Source organism: Oryctolagus cuniculus, chromosome 10, assembly GCF_051225735.1.
Source record: "Oryctolagus cuniculus isolate XC-2025 breed Fujian yellow rabbit chromosome 10, ASM5122573v1, whole genome shotgun sequence".
NCBI classification, from domain to species: Eukaryota; Metazoa; Chordata; class Mammalia; order Lagomorpha; family Leporidae; genus Oryctolagus; species Oryctolagus cuniculus.
The window spans coordinates 1,073,491-1,083,608 of NC_142876.1; positions in this window are offsets into that span (position 1 = coordinate 1,073,491).

Below are 10,118 nucleotides of genomic sequence, written 5' to 3' on the forward strand. Positions count from 1 at the left end.
CGACTCCGGAGCGCCCGCCCCGCCCGCCGCCGCCACCAGGGCCGCTCGGGCCCCCGCGCGCGCCCGCCGGGGTCTGCAGCTGAAATCCGGGGAAGGGCGGGGACGGCGGGGCCCTGGGGTCCCCCTCCCCCAGTTCCCCTTCGCGACGGGCTTGGTAACCGCGGCGCGCGCAGCCCGGGAGCCTGCGGAGTGAGCAGCGAGCGCCACAAAGTTCTCCGAGCCCGCACAAAAGTCCCGCGCGCGGCCCACCGTGTGCTGGGGTTTTCCCGGGTTGCGTGGGGGGGGGGGGGAGGTGAGGGAGTCGCGCGCCTCTGGAGCAGCCCCGCACACTCAGGCAGATGACGCGGCACGCGCCCCGCACACGCACCCGCCCCCTCGCGCGCGCCCCCGCGCGCCCTTCCACCCGCAGCCGCGCACACGCGCCCGCGCGTGTCCTCCAACCGCGAGCAGCCGCCAGGATGTGCCTCGGGCCTCGCCGCCGCCGCCGCGCCCGAGCCGGTGCCCCTGGCCCCAGTCTGCCTTTTCTGCTTTCCTAAATTTCTTATTTTTTCCTTGCGCGCTGTGCTGTCTGGGGCGAAGCTCCGGCACTGGCGGCCTCCCCCGGCGTCGCTGGCCTTGGGAGGCCAGCAGTGACCAGTGGGCCGCGAAGCCTCCTGCACGGCCGTGCGGTCCAACGGGCGGGTGAAGACCCCCCCGACCCCCTGGGGACCCGGGCCAGCGCCGGCCTCTAGCTAGCTGCCCAGCCCGCGGCCTCCCGCCCGCTCCCGAGTGAGTCCCGCGAAGCCGCAGCCGGGGCTTCGGGAAAAGCTCAGACAGCCCGGAGCGGAAGGAAGCGCACAGGTTGGAGTCGCCTCGGGGAAGTCCCCAGCGCCACTTCTGGAAAAAAAAAAAAAAAAAGAAAACAAAAACAAAAAAACTCCTGCAGGTTGGTTTTGCTGTGCCTTTGCGGCGGGCGTATTCATGGAGACGCTTGCTCTTTTTAAAGAAAGGCCAAAAAAAGCCGTTCGGATCTGGAGCTGTCCCACACGCAGCGCAGTGCCTCCAGAGTGGCTGGACGTGAGCGTCCGTCCCAGGCGCGCCGCGAACTTGGAGGACGCCGCGCGCGGCCGAGGCAGAGCGGGCGCCGGGGCCGTGGGGCCGGGGCCCCTTGCAGGGCCGACGGGGCCGACAGTTTGGGGAAGTGGCCGCGAGCGGCGGAAGGGCCATCTGGAAGGGAAGGCGCTTGGGGCGGGCGGCTGCTGCTGAATGCCATCGTCAGGACGACCCGGCTAACTCTCCCTCTCTCTCTTCCTCTCTCTCTTTGCCGACACACTTCGGGGAGCAGCAGCCCACGCGGGTTCCCACGGCGCCGAAGCCTGCGGCGTCCGCAGCGGCCTGGCCCCGCGGCCCCAGCGCCTCCAGGGTCGCTCTGCGCGCGCTGCTGCCCGGCTCCCCGCGGCTCGGGGCAGGCCCGGCCGCACCCCGCCCCTCCCTGCGGCAGGCCGGCGCGAGGTGCCTGGGGCCTCCCGGTGAACGCTCGGATTCGTGGACTTGCTCTGCATTTCCTACGGCGGTGTGGTCGAGGGCGGATCTGTTATGCCCCTCCAGTGCAGACAAACCGGAGACCCGGGCCCTGTGTTTGCAAGAAGCAAGCAAGGTTGCAGAGGCGCCGCGGGAGCGGTGGCGAGGGTCAGGGTCCTGCCGGCTCCACTGGGCGCTGCGTGGACGTCGTGGACCGCGGGGCGCGCCGCGTGGGCCCGGCCGGCCGTGCGGCTCCGTCCCAGGTTCACGAGGGGCGGGCTCCGCGTCTCCCCAGGCACAGGCAGCGCCGGGGTTGCGTGAAGAAGATGGAGAGGAGACTCGGAGCCAGGGGCTGGGAAGGCCGCAGGAGCGGCGGGAGCCTGCGTGCGTCTCTCGGGCCGAGCTGCGCGCCTTTTAAAAGGCGGGCTTGGCTGAACGGGCTGTCTTTTAAAAACAAAGGTGGGAAACCGAGGCTGTCCGTTCGCCTCCCGCACCCACGGCCGAAACTTTGTCGTTCTGGAAGAAACGAAAAGTTCTGCGGGAAGCGTCCGCGCGTCCTGCGAAGGGACGCCGCGCCGGCCGCACGCGTCCACGCACCACGCGGGCCGCGGCTCGGGCGCCCCGAGGCAGGGGCACTGGGCGCACGGCGCACGAGCCATCACCACGTGACCTCTGCCGAGGCGACGACCGTGGTACCTTGTCTCCGGCGCCCAGCAATTTCATCCAATTTGTTTGTCATCTTCCCTCTCCCAGCGCCGGTTCCTTCTTAACAGGCGACATGTTATCATTTTGCCTGCTTAATAATATTCTTTACCGATTAATACTGTATGCTTTACATTAGTGGAACGTGTAATTAGGTTTGATTTAATCCGTATCATTCATTCAGATACATCAGAAATCAAGATCGCCTGGACCAGAGGCGGCGGCAGAGCGCGCGGAGCTCGCTACCTGGCTGCGGCCGCGAGCGGCTCACGCCGGTGCAGTGGCTTCTCAGCGCCGGGCGTGCGTTTCCCTGGCTCCTGATGCAAAAAGTGCCCAAATGTTAGGGCTTCCTGCGCCTCCCCTCCCCCTCCCTCCCGTCCCTTTCTTCCATTCAATGGCGCGCTCTCTCTCTGTTCCTCCCCGCCCCTAACTTTTGTTTCAGATCCTTAGGGTTAAGTCCAGCGTGTTTTTTGTGTCTTTAATGCCGTGACAAGTGACCGCTAATTGGTTCTCACTGGAGCAAAGATATTACCATACTAATATTATTATTGGTAAGAAGAGGTAATTGATAACACCACCTGCCACTCCGGGGCAGTCACGATGATAAATGTTTCCATCAGCCGGAAATCTGTGCCTGGTGTCCCACGGCCCGACGCAAACAGCATGCCAAGTGACAATTACAAAGATGCTGCTCTTCCACGCGGGGGCGGGGGCGGGGGCGGCTGGGAAACATGCAGCCAAAAATTGCAGGTACGGGTTTCTGAAAATGCCTTTTCCCAGCTTCGGTGGTTCCTCTTGACCACCACGCTCTCCAGAAAAATGAAGTGCCCTGCTGAGGACCCTAACGCTCCGAACCACCCTGCCCAAGCGGTGCAACGCCTGCCCTGGCTCCCGCAAAGCCATAAACACGCCCAAGTGTTTTCTGCGGGTGCAGCCGTCGTCGCGCGCGGCCTCCAGCGCTGGTGCCCGCGGCGCTCGGCGGGGGCGCCGCGCCTCCCGGGATGCCACGAGTGACGCCGGCCCCGAGCGCCACAGGGAGGCTCAAACGATTATTATTAGCTTGCATTAATAGATGCAGGCCTCAAAAGGCGAAATCAGCTATTGATAATTGCAAGAAGTATACAGCAGCTACTGTATCGATCCGCTTGTCCCTGATTCCCCTGGTAGGTGAGAGATAAGAAGCCTCTCTGTTTAGTGCAATATAATTTCTTTTGACCTATCTGCTTGCTACAGACTTATGATGAATAGCCGCAGTGGTTAAAGTCCTTTATCACGAAAGTTACCCCTTGATATAATATTGATTCTTTATAACTAGCTCCAAACACAAAAATCAAACTGTCCACTTGACCATCATCATCATCAATATCATCACAAAGCCTGTGGAATAAAGATCAGCGCCGGCCCGAAAACGCTCTCCATAATCTTCCGGCTAATCTTTATTTGCTGATGATGGAAAGCAGAAAGGCGGGTGGGGGCGGGGAGCGGACTGTCCCCGCGGTGCGGACGCACGCCTGGCCGGGCGAGGCCGCCTCTGCCGGGACAGGCCTCGGCGCGGGAGCCGCAGGAGGGCCTCCTGCTCGCCGGAGATGCGCGCTGCCCTGGGCGCTCGCCGGGTGGGCCGGCCGGCGCCGAGGGGCCGTGCCGACCGCCGGCACACTTCAAAGGCGGCCCGTGCAATTCGTGTGCATTTCCCCCAATTAAAGGCGCTTCCTGCCCTCGCGGCTGCCCCGCCCCCGCGCCGCGCGGTGCCGGGCGCGAGTGTGACTGCGCGGGCGGCCGCGCGCGGGCGCCTCTGCTCATGCGGCCAGGCCCAGCGCCAGGATTCGGGTGCGCTCTGGCCCAGGGGGCTTCGGGGCAAGCGGAGGACCCCAACCTGCGCCTCCTCGAACCTTCCCCAGTGCCTGCACCTGCTAGCGTCGCCTCTGTCCTCCATGGGCAGCCTGCGTGCAGGGAGCTCCCGGGCCTTCGAAGTAACGACCCAATGGCTCCTGCCCATGAGGAGCAATGGATGGGGCCTTGGTGTCCCAGTGAGCTCGGCTGCAGGGTGGGGGCGGCAGGGGCCCTTGGTCGCCCCTGCTCTCTTGTGTCCGGAGGAAGCCACCTCGTCCACCCTCATCGGTCCAGTCCCGGGGTGCTGTCCAGGTTCTAGGGCAGACTCTCGGGCACCCTGGGGCCAGCGTCCAGCTTGTTCCCCGTCACGCCCTCTCTCCCTCCCTCCAGGGCTGGACCTCGGTGGAGGCCTCCAGGGCTTCGCAGCCCTGCTAGGCCTGGCAAGGACCCAGACGGCCACCGGGTCCTTGTGAGGCTGGGGTCGTGGGTGTGGGTGTGGGAGGTGAATGTGACTGCAGAAAGGGTCTCGGCCCTGCGCACACTGCGGCGAGGCCGGCAGACTGGGCACCCCCTCTCCATTGCCATGGCTGGAGAGCAACCCGGACTCCTAACCTGTTCGGTCTTCAGAAAAGTGGGCACAACTTGGACGCAGCCTTGTCTTGATGACGAGGTCTCTGGATTTGGCGCCAGGCTCTGCAGAAGGCCAGGGTTTCAGGAGAGGCCTGGAAGGGGGCGCAAGACCCTGGAGCGCTAGGGGTGGGGGTGAGCGTCTTGGCGGGACCCTGCTGGGAGTTCTTACCCAGCAGACCAGGAGAGGAGCCGCAAAAGCCAAAGGGATTAGAATCAGGTCACCTACCTCACGGTGGCCCAAGGAAAGTGTGCACACGCATGCACACACAGGAATTCTTTATAACTCTTTACAAAGATTTATTTATTTAGCATTACAGAGAGAGAGAGAGAGAGAGAGAGAGGAAGAGACTGTGGTCTTCCATCTGCTGGTTCACTCCCCAGATGGCTGCAATGGCTGAGGCTGGGCCAGGCCAAGGCCAGGAGCCAGAAGCTTCTTCCAGGTCTCCCACGTGGGTGCAGGGGCCCAAGCACTTGGGGCATCTTCCACTGCTTTCCCAGGCTATCAGCAGGGAGCTGGATGGGAAGTGGAGCAGCCAGGACTTGAACCATCGCTGGTCTGGGATGCCGGTGCTAACCTGCTGTGCCAAATGCAGGCCCTCTTTGTAAACATTTGGACTCCTGGGTAGAATGTGGATTCTTCTGACGTCTGACACATTCAGAGGTGTGCTCTGCCTTAAGAACTGAGAGAGTCAGGGCCAGCGCCGGGGCTCACTTGGTTCATCCTCTACCTGCGGCGCCGGCATCCCATATGGGCGCTGGTTCTGTCCCGGTTGCCCCTCTTCCAGGCCAGCTCTCTGCTGTGGCCAGGGAGTGCAGTGGAGGATGGCCCAAACCCGCATGGGAGATCAGAAGGAACACCTGGCTCCTGGCTTTGGATCAGTGTAGCACCGGCCATAGCGGCCCTTTGAGGGGTGAACCAACAGAAGGAAGACCTTTCTCTCTGTCTCTCCCTCTCTGTCTAATCTATCTGTCAAATAAATAAATGAGAAAGTCAGAATTCGTCCATGGAACGCTTTGGGCTGTCGCTGGCCTCAGAGAGGATCCTTGCACTTTTCAGGGCAGTAAGTGCAGGTCTCCCGTGAGCGGCCGATTCTGCCGCCGTTGCAAGGCCACACGCTGTCTCACAGCCAGGCTCAAGAGGTCTCCAGGGGCACGGGGGCTCGGCGTCCTCGGTGAGTGCCGCCAGGCTGTGGCTGTGCTTCTCCTGCCACCAGGGAGGGAGCCCTAGCCAGTGGCCCTGGGAGGCAGGACGTGTGTGTGCCTTCCTGGTAGCCCAGTTGGTGAAGTGCCGGCATCCTGGGCATGGCTGTTGTGTGTGTGTGTGTGTGGGTGTGTGTGTGTGGTGTGTCTGTGTGGGTGTGTTTGTGTGGGTGTGTTTGTGTGGGTGTGGGTGTAGGGAGATCATTGGTGTCCTGATGGCACAGCTGGTGAAGGTGTCCTTAGGGCGGTGGATGTGTCCATGGCTGTTGTGGCCAAGGACAGATTGTTCCCTGCAAATCAGATCCACCAGGATGGAAAATAGACCAGAGAGAGGGGGGTGGGGGGACGGAAGCTGAGAGGCGGCTCGGGTGTGGTAGGCGAGAGGGAGAGCGAGGGGATGGAGGCCATGGACACTTGTGGGCAGGTGTGAGAATTGGAGAAGAGAGACCGAGGGCTGGAGGCAGGCAAGCACCAGGTGAGCCAAACCCAAACTTTCTCCGGGAGGTTCCAGGGCTACCGGGAGGTTCCCAGGGCTACCAGGAGATCCCCAGGGCTACCGGGAGGTTCCCAGGGCTACCGGGAGATCGGAGGCTGGAGTGGCATCAGGGCTGTGAGTGACAGAGGTCCCCGGAGCCCAGTGGCCAGAGCCCTGTCTGCTGTGAAGCTGTCCACCGTGCGTCGAAGGTTGAAGGAGTCTGTCCCTCTCTCCTTCCTCTTCCTTTTTCTAGATTTATTTATTTATGAGAAAGGCAGAACATCAGAGAAAGAGAGATATAGAGATAGAAGTCTTCCATCTGCTGGTTCACTCCCCAAATGGCCACAACAGCCAGGGCTGGGCCAGGATCCTGGAACTCTATGAGGTCTCCCACGTGGGTGCAGGGGCCCATGCACTTGGACCGTCTTCTGCTGCCTCTCAGGTGCATCAGCAGGGAGCTGGATGGGAAGTGGAGCTGCCAGGACACAAAGCTGCACACTGCGGCCTCACCTGCTGCGCCCTGGCACTGCCTGTGTCTCGGGGCAGCCAGCCTTGAGGGAAGACCTCAGCACGGCTCTGAGCTCGCACCCCCACATTGGTCCTGTGAACCCTGAAGCGGCAGCTGGTGCGCCCCTTGAGCCCAGCCCCAGCCAGGCCACATGGCTGTGCTCTCACCGCCTGGGGTGCATGTGGCGCAGTGGGCTGAGCCCAGCTTCGGACACCCTCATCCCATATCGGGCGCCTGGTTGGAGCCCTGGCTACTCCCCACATCTGATCCAGCTCCCTGTCAAGGGGCACAAGGGCCTGGGCACCTGCACCCAGTGGGAGACGGAGAGGAACCTCCTGCTCCTGGGTTTGGCCTGGCCCAGCTCTGGCTGTTGCAGGCATTTGGGGGAGTGAACCAAGGCATGAAAGAAAATCTCGCTCGCTCTCTGTCATTCTGCCTTCCGAAACAGAAATAGATTTTAAAAAGAAACGTTCATTTCCTAACTAGCTTCAAACACGCAGGTCAGGAAGCACGGTGGAGGCCCCAGAGCTGCAGTGGACACCAGGGAGGCGGCTCCGAGCACCCCCGTGTAGGATGGGGTGCGGGGCGGGCGGGCCAGCTGCACACAGCTGCACACGACCCTCTAGCGTCTGCTCAGTTCCCGGGGGTACCCAGGGTGGTGGTGCCGAGGGCCCTCCAGGTGTTCTGGTTCCTGGTTCCTGCCCACCCCGTGGCAGGCACTGCCCCGTGCCTTCTCCTCTCTCCCACTCTGGCCGTTCTCTTGCTAACCTGTGTTACAGACGCAGCAGCATAGCTTCGGTGGTGGCATTGGAGTGCCCAGGGTGTGTCAGCTCGGGGCTGTGTGCCCGCTGTAACAGGTGCATCACCAGGAGCAGGGCCCAGCCCTGGGGCTGCAGCTCTCCAGGGCTCTGCTCCACATTTTCCCTCGGCCCCTCCACCCCCGGTCCCCCCCTGCACAGGAGCTCCGAGCAGCAGGGCCGGGGCTCCATGCCTCCTGCAGGGTTCCCGTGGCTTGGCTTCCTAGCAGAAGCGGCTTTCTTCTGCAGCCGAGTTTGTGCCGGCGATGCCATTCCTTGCCCTGGGTGCCGTGGGAGCCACCCGGCCCCCTGCTCCTTGCTGAGAACCCAGCTCACCGGGCTCCACTCTGCTTTCTTTCTCTCCTGCTCGCAGGGGGAGCTCTCTGGCTGTCATCCCCACGGCTCCTCTCTCTGCGTTTTTTAGAACGGTTAATCCCAAGGGAGAATCTTAGCTCTCTGTGATTTGTCACCAAATGGTTCTTCACCCCGACCCGTGGCCCTGACTGCTGTCCGTGGCCCTGTGCTGTGTCCCCTTGGACCCTCAAGGACCCCCTCAGCCCCTGATGGAGGAGGAAATGGAAGCCACGGGAGTCCCAGCCTCATGCACGGCCACGGGGGCTGTACGTGGACACCCTGGGTGGCCGTGGGAAGAGCTGCATCTGGGCTCACGGGGGCCACGCTCAGGCTCTGCACAAAGCACCTCTGGTTGTCTCCCAGCCTTTCAGGGGTCCTCCGGTAAGAACGCCGTGTTTGGAACCAGCCACCTGTGGGCAGACTGAACGTGCCACGTGAGGGTGTGGGGCGGGAAGATGGCCCTGGGCCAGGCCCAGAGGAGCCAAAGAGAAGAGGGAGCCAGCAGGTTCTCGGAGTGCCTGAAGGGGCCAGCTGTGCACAGCCAGGGCCACCCGCTGACCCGGGACCCCATGTGGCCACACTGGACATGGTCAGGACCTCGCTCCGAGGGGCGCTGAGACCTGGGGATACTGCACAAATGTGAGGACAGCCACTGGTGCCTAAGTGGGCGGGTCGGGGAGGGGTGGGTTGTGCTGGGGAGACCGCCCAGTGCCAGGGTGGACGCGGCCTCCTCGCAGCCCTGGTGCCACCCCGGGCCCTGGTGTTTCCCCCGGGACCCGTGGACAGTCTGCCTCACAGGATGTGTGTCTGCTGCCTCTGCAGTGCGTGTGCCACAGTGAGGATCGGCCCGAGGCATCAGCCCCTGTGTGTCCAGAGAGGGGACAAAATGGCGGGAAGGCTGTGGCTCTGCCCCACAGAGGCTCACGGCGTCAGCAGCCACAGTTTTGTGCCACGTGCTTCTTGCATGGTGTTCCGTGTGGTTGCACGATTGTGGGTGTTTGTGGGAATCACAGGTGCTCGTTCCAGCAGCCGCAGGTGCACAGAGCGGGTGGACAGCAGCAGCCGAGACCCCGAGTGCCCAGCCCCGCACAGGCACCCGTGCTCCTGCGCAGATACCGAGGGCCCAGCTCCCTGCGGGTCTTCGGGACCTGTGTGCTGCGCTTGCCTTCCGGCTCAAGCAGGAGCTCTCAGCTCTCACCGGAAGGAGGTGCCTCCCGCTGCTCTTTGGTGTGTCCAGGTCGCCGGCAGTGCTGTCTTGTGCTGGGGACTTTTTTTTTTTTTTTTTTTTTTTTTTTTTTTTTAAGATTTACCTTTATTTGAAAGACAGAGTTACAGAGAGAGGTAGAGGCAGAGAGAGAGATCTTCCACCCACTGGTTCACTCCCCAGATGGCTGCAATGGCTGGAGCTGCGCCGATCTGAAGCCAGGAGCCAGGAGCTCCTTCCAGGTCTCCCACATGGGTGCAGGGGCCCAAGGACCTGGGCCATCTTCTACTGCTTTCCCAGGCCACAGCAGAGAGCTGGATCGGAAGAGGAGCAGCTGGGACTAGACGGTGCCCATATGGGATGCTGGCACCTCAGGCCAGGGCATCAACCCTCTGCACCACAGCGCTGGCCCCTCGGGGCCATTTTTAAGTAGAATAAAGCTCACTTGAACCCAAGCACTGGGGTACTGGGACAGCTGATCTGAGCACCCACAGGCCACAGAGTGGCTCATTGGTGGGTGGGGCCTGCGGCCGGTGTACACTGCGCCAAGGGATGAGTTCTGACCTGCACAGGACAGGCCAGGTGTTGTGAGGTTTCAGCGCGTTGTCAGCATGGTGTGCAGTGTACAGCAGAGGAACTGTTTCTGGAATATTCCGGAATATCCCACCCTTAATGTTTGCACGCCATCATTGCCCCTGGAGGCTGGAGGCCAGGGCAAAGGAGCTGAAGACCAGGAGGGTCACCGGGCGAGACCAGGTTTCTGTGCTGAGGAATCACTTTCCTCAGGAAACAGACTCAGGACACAGATACCTATTTGTGTAAAGGTGTGTGCACTCATATATAAATATGCATTTAATTTTAAAATGTTTATGTATTTGAAAGAGAGAGAGAGGTCTTCCATCTGCTGGTTCACCCCCC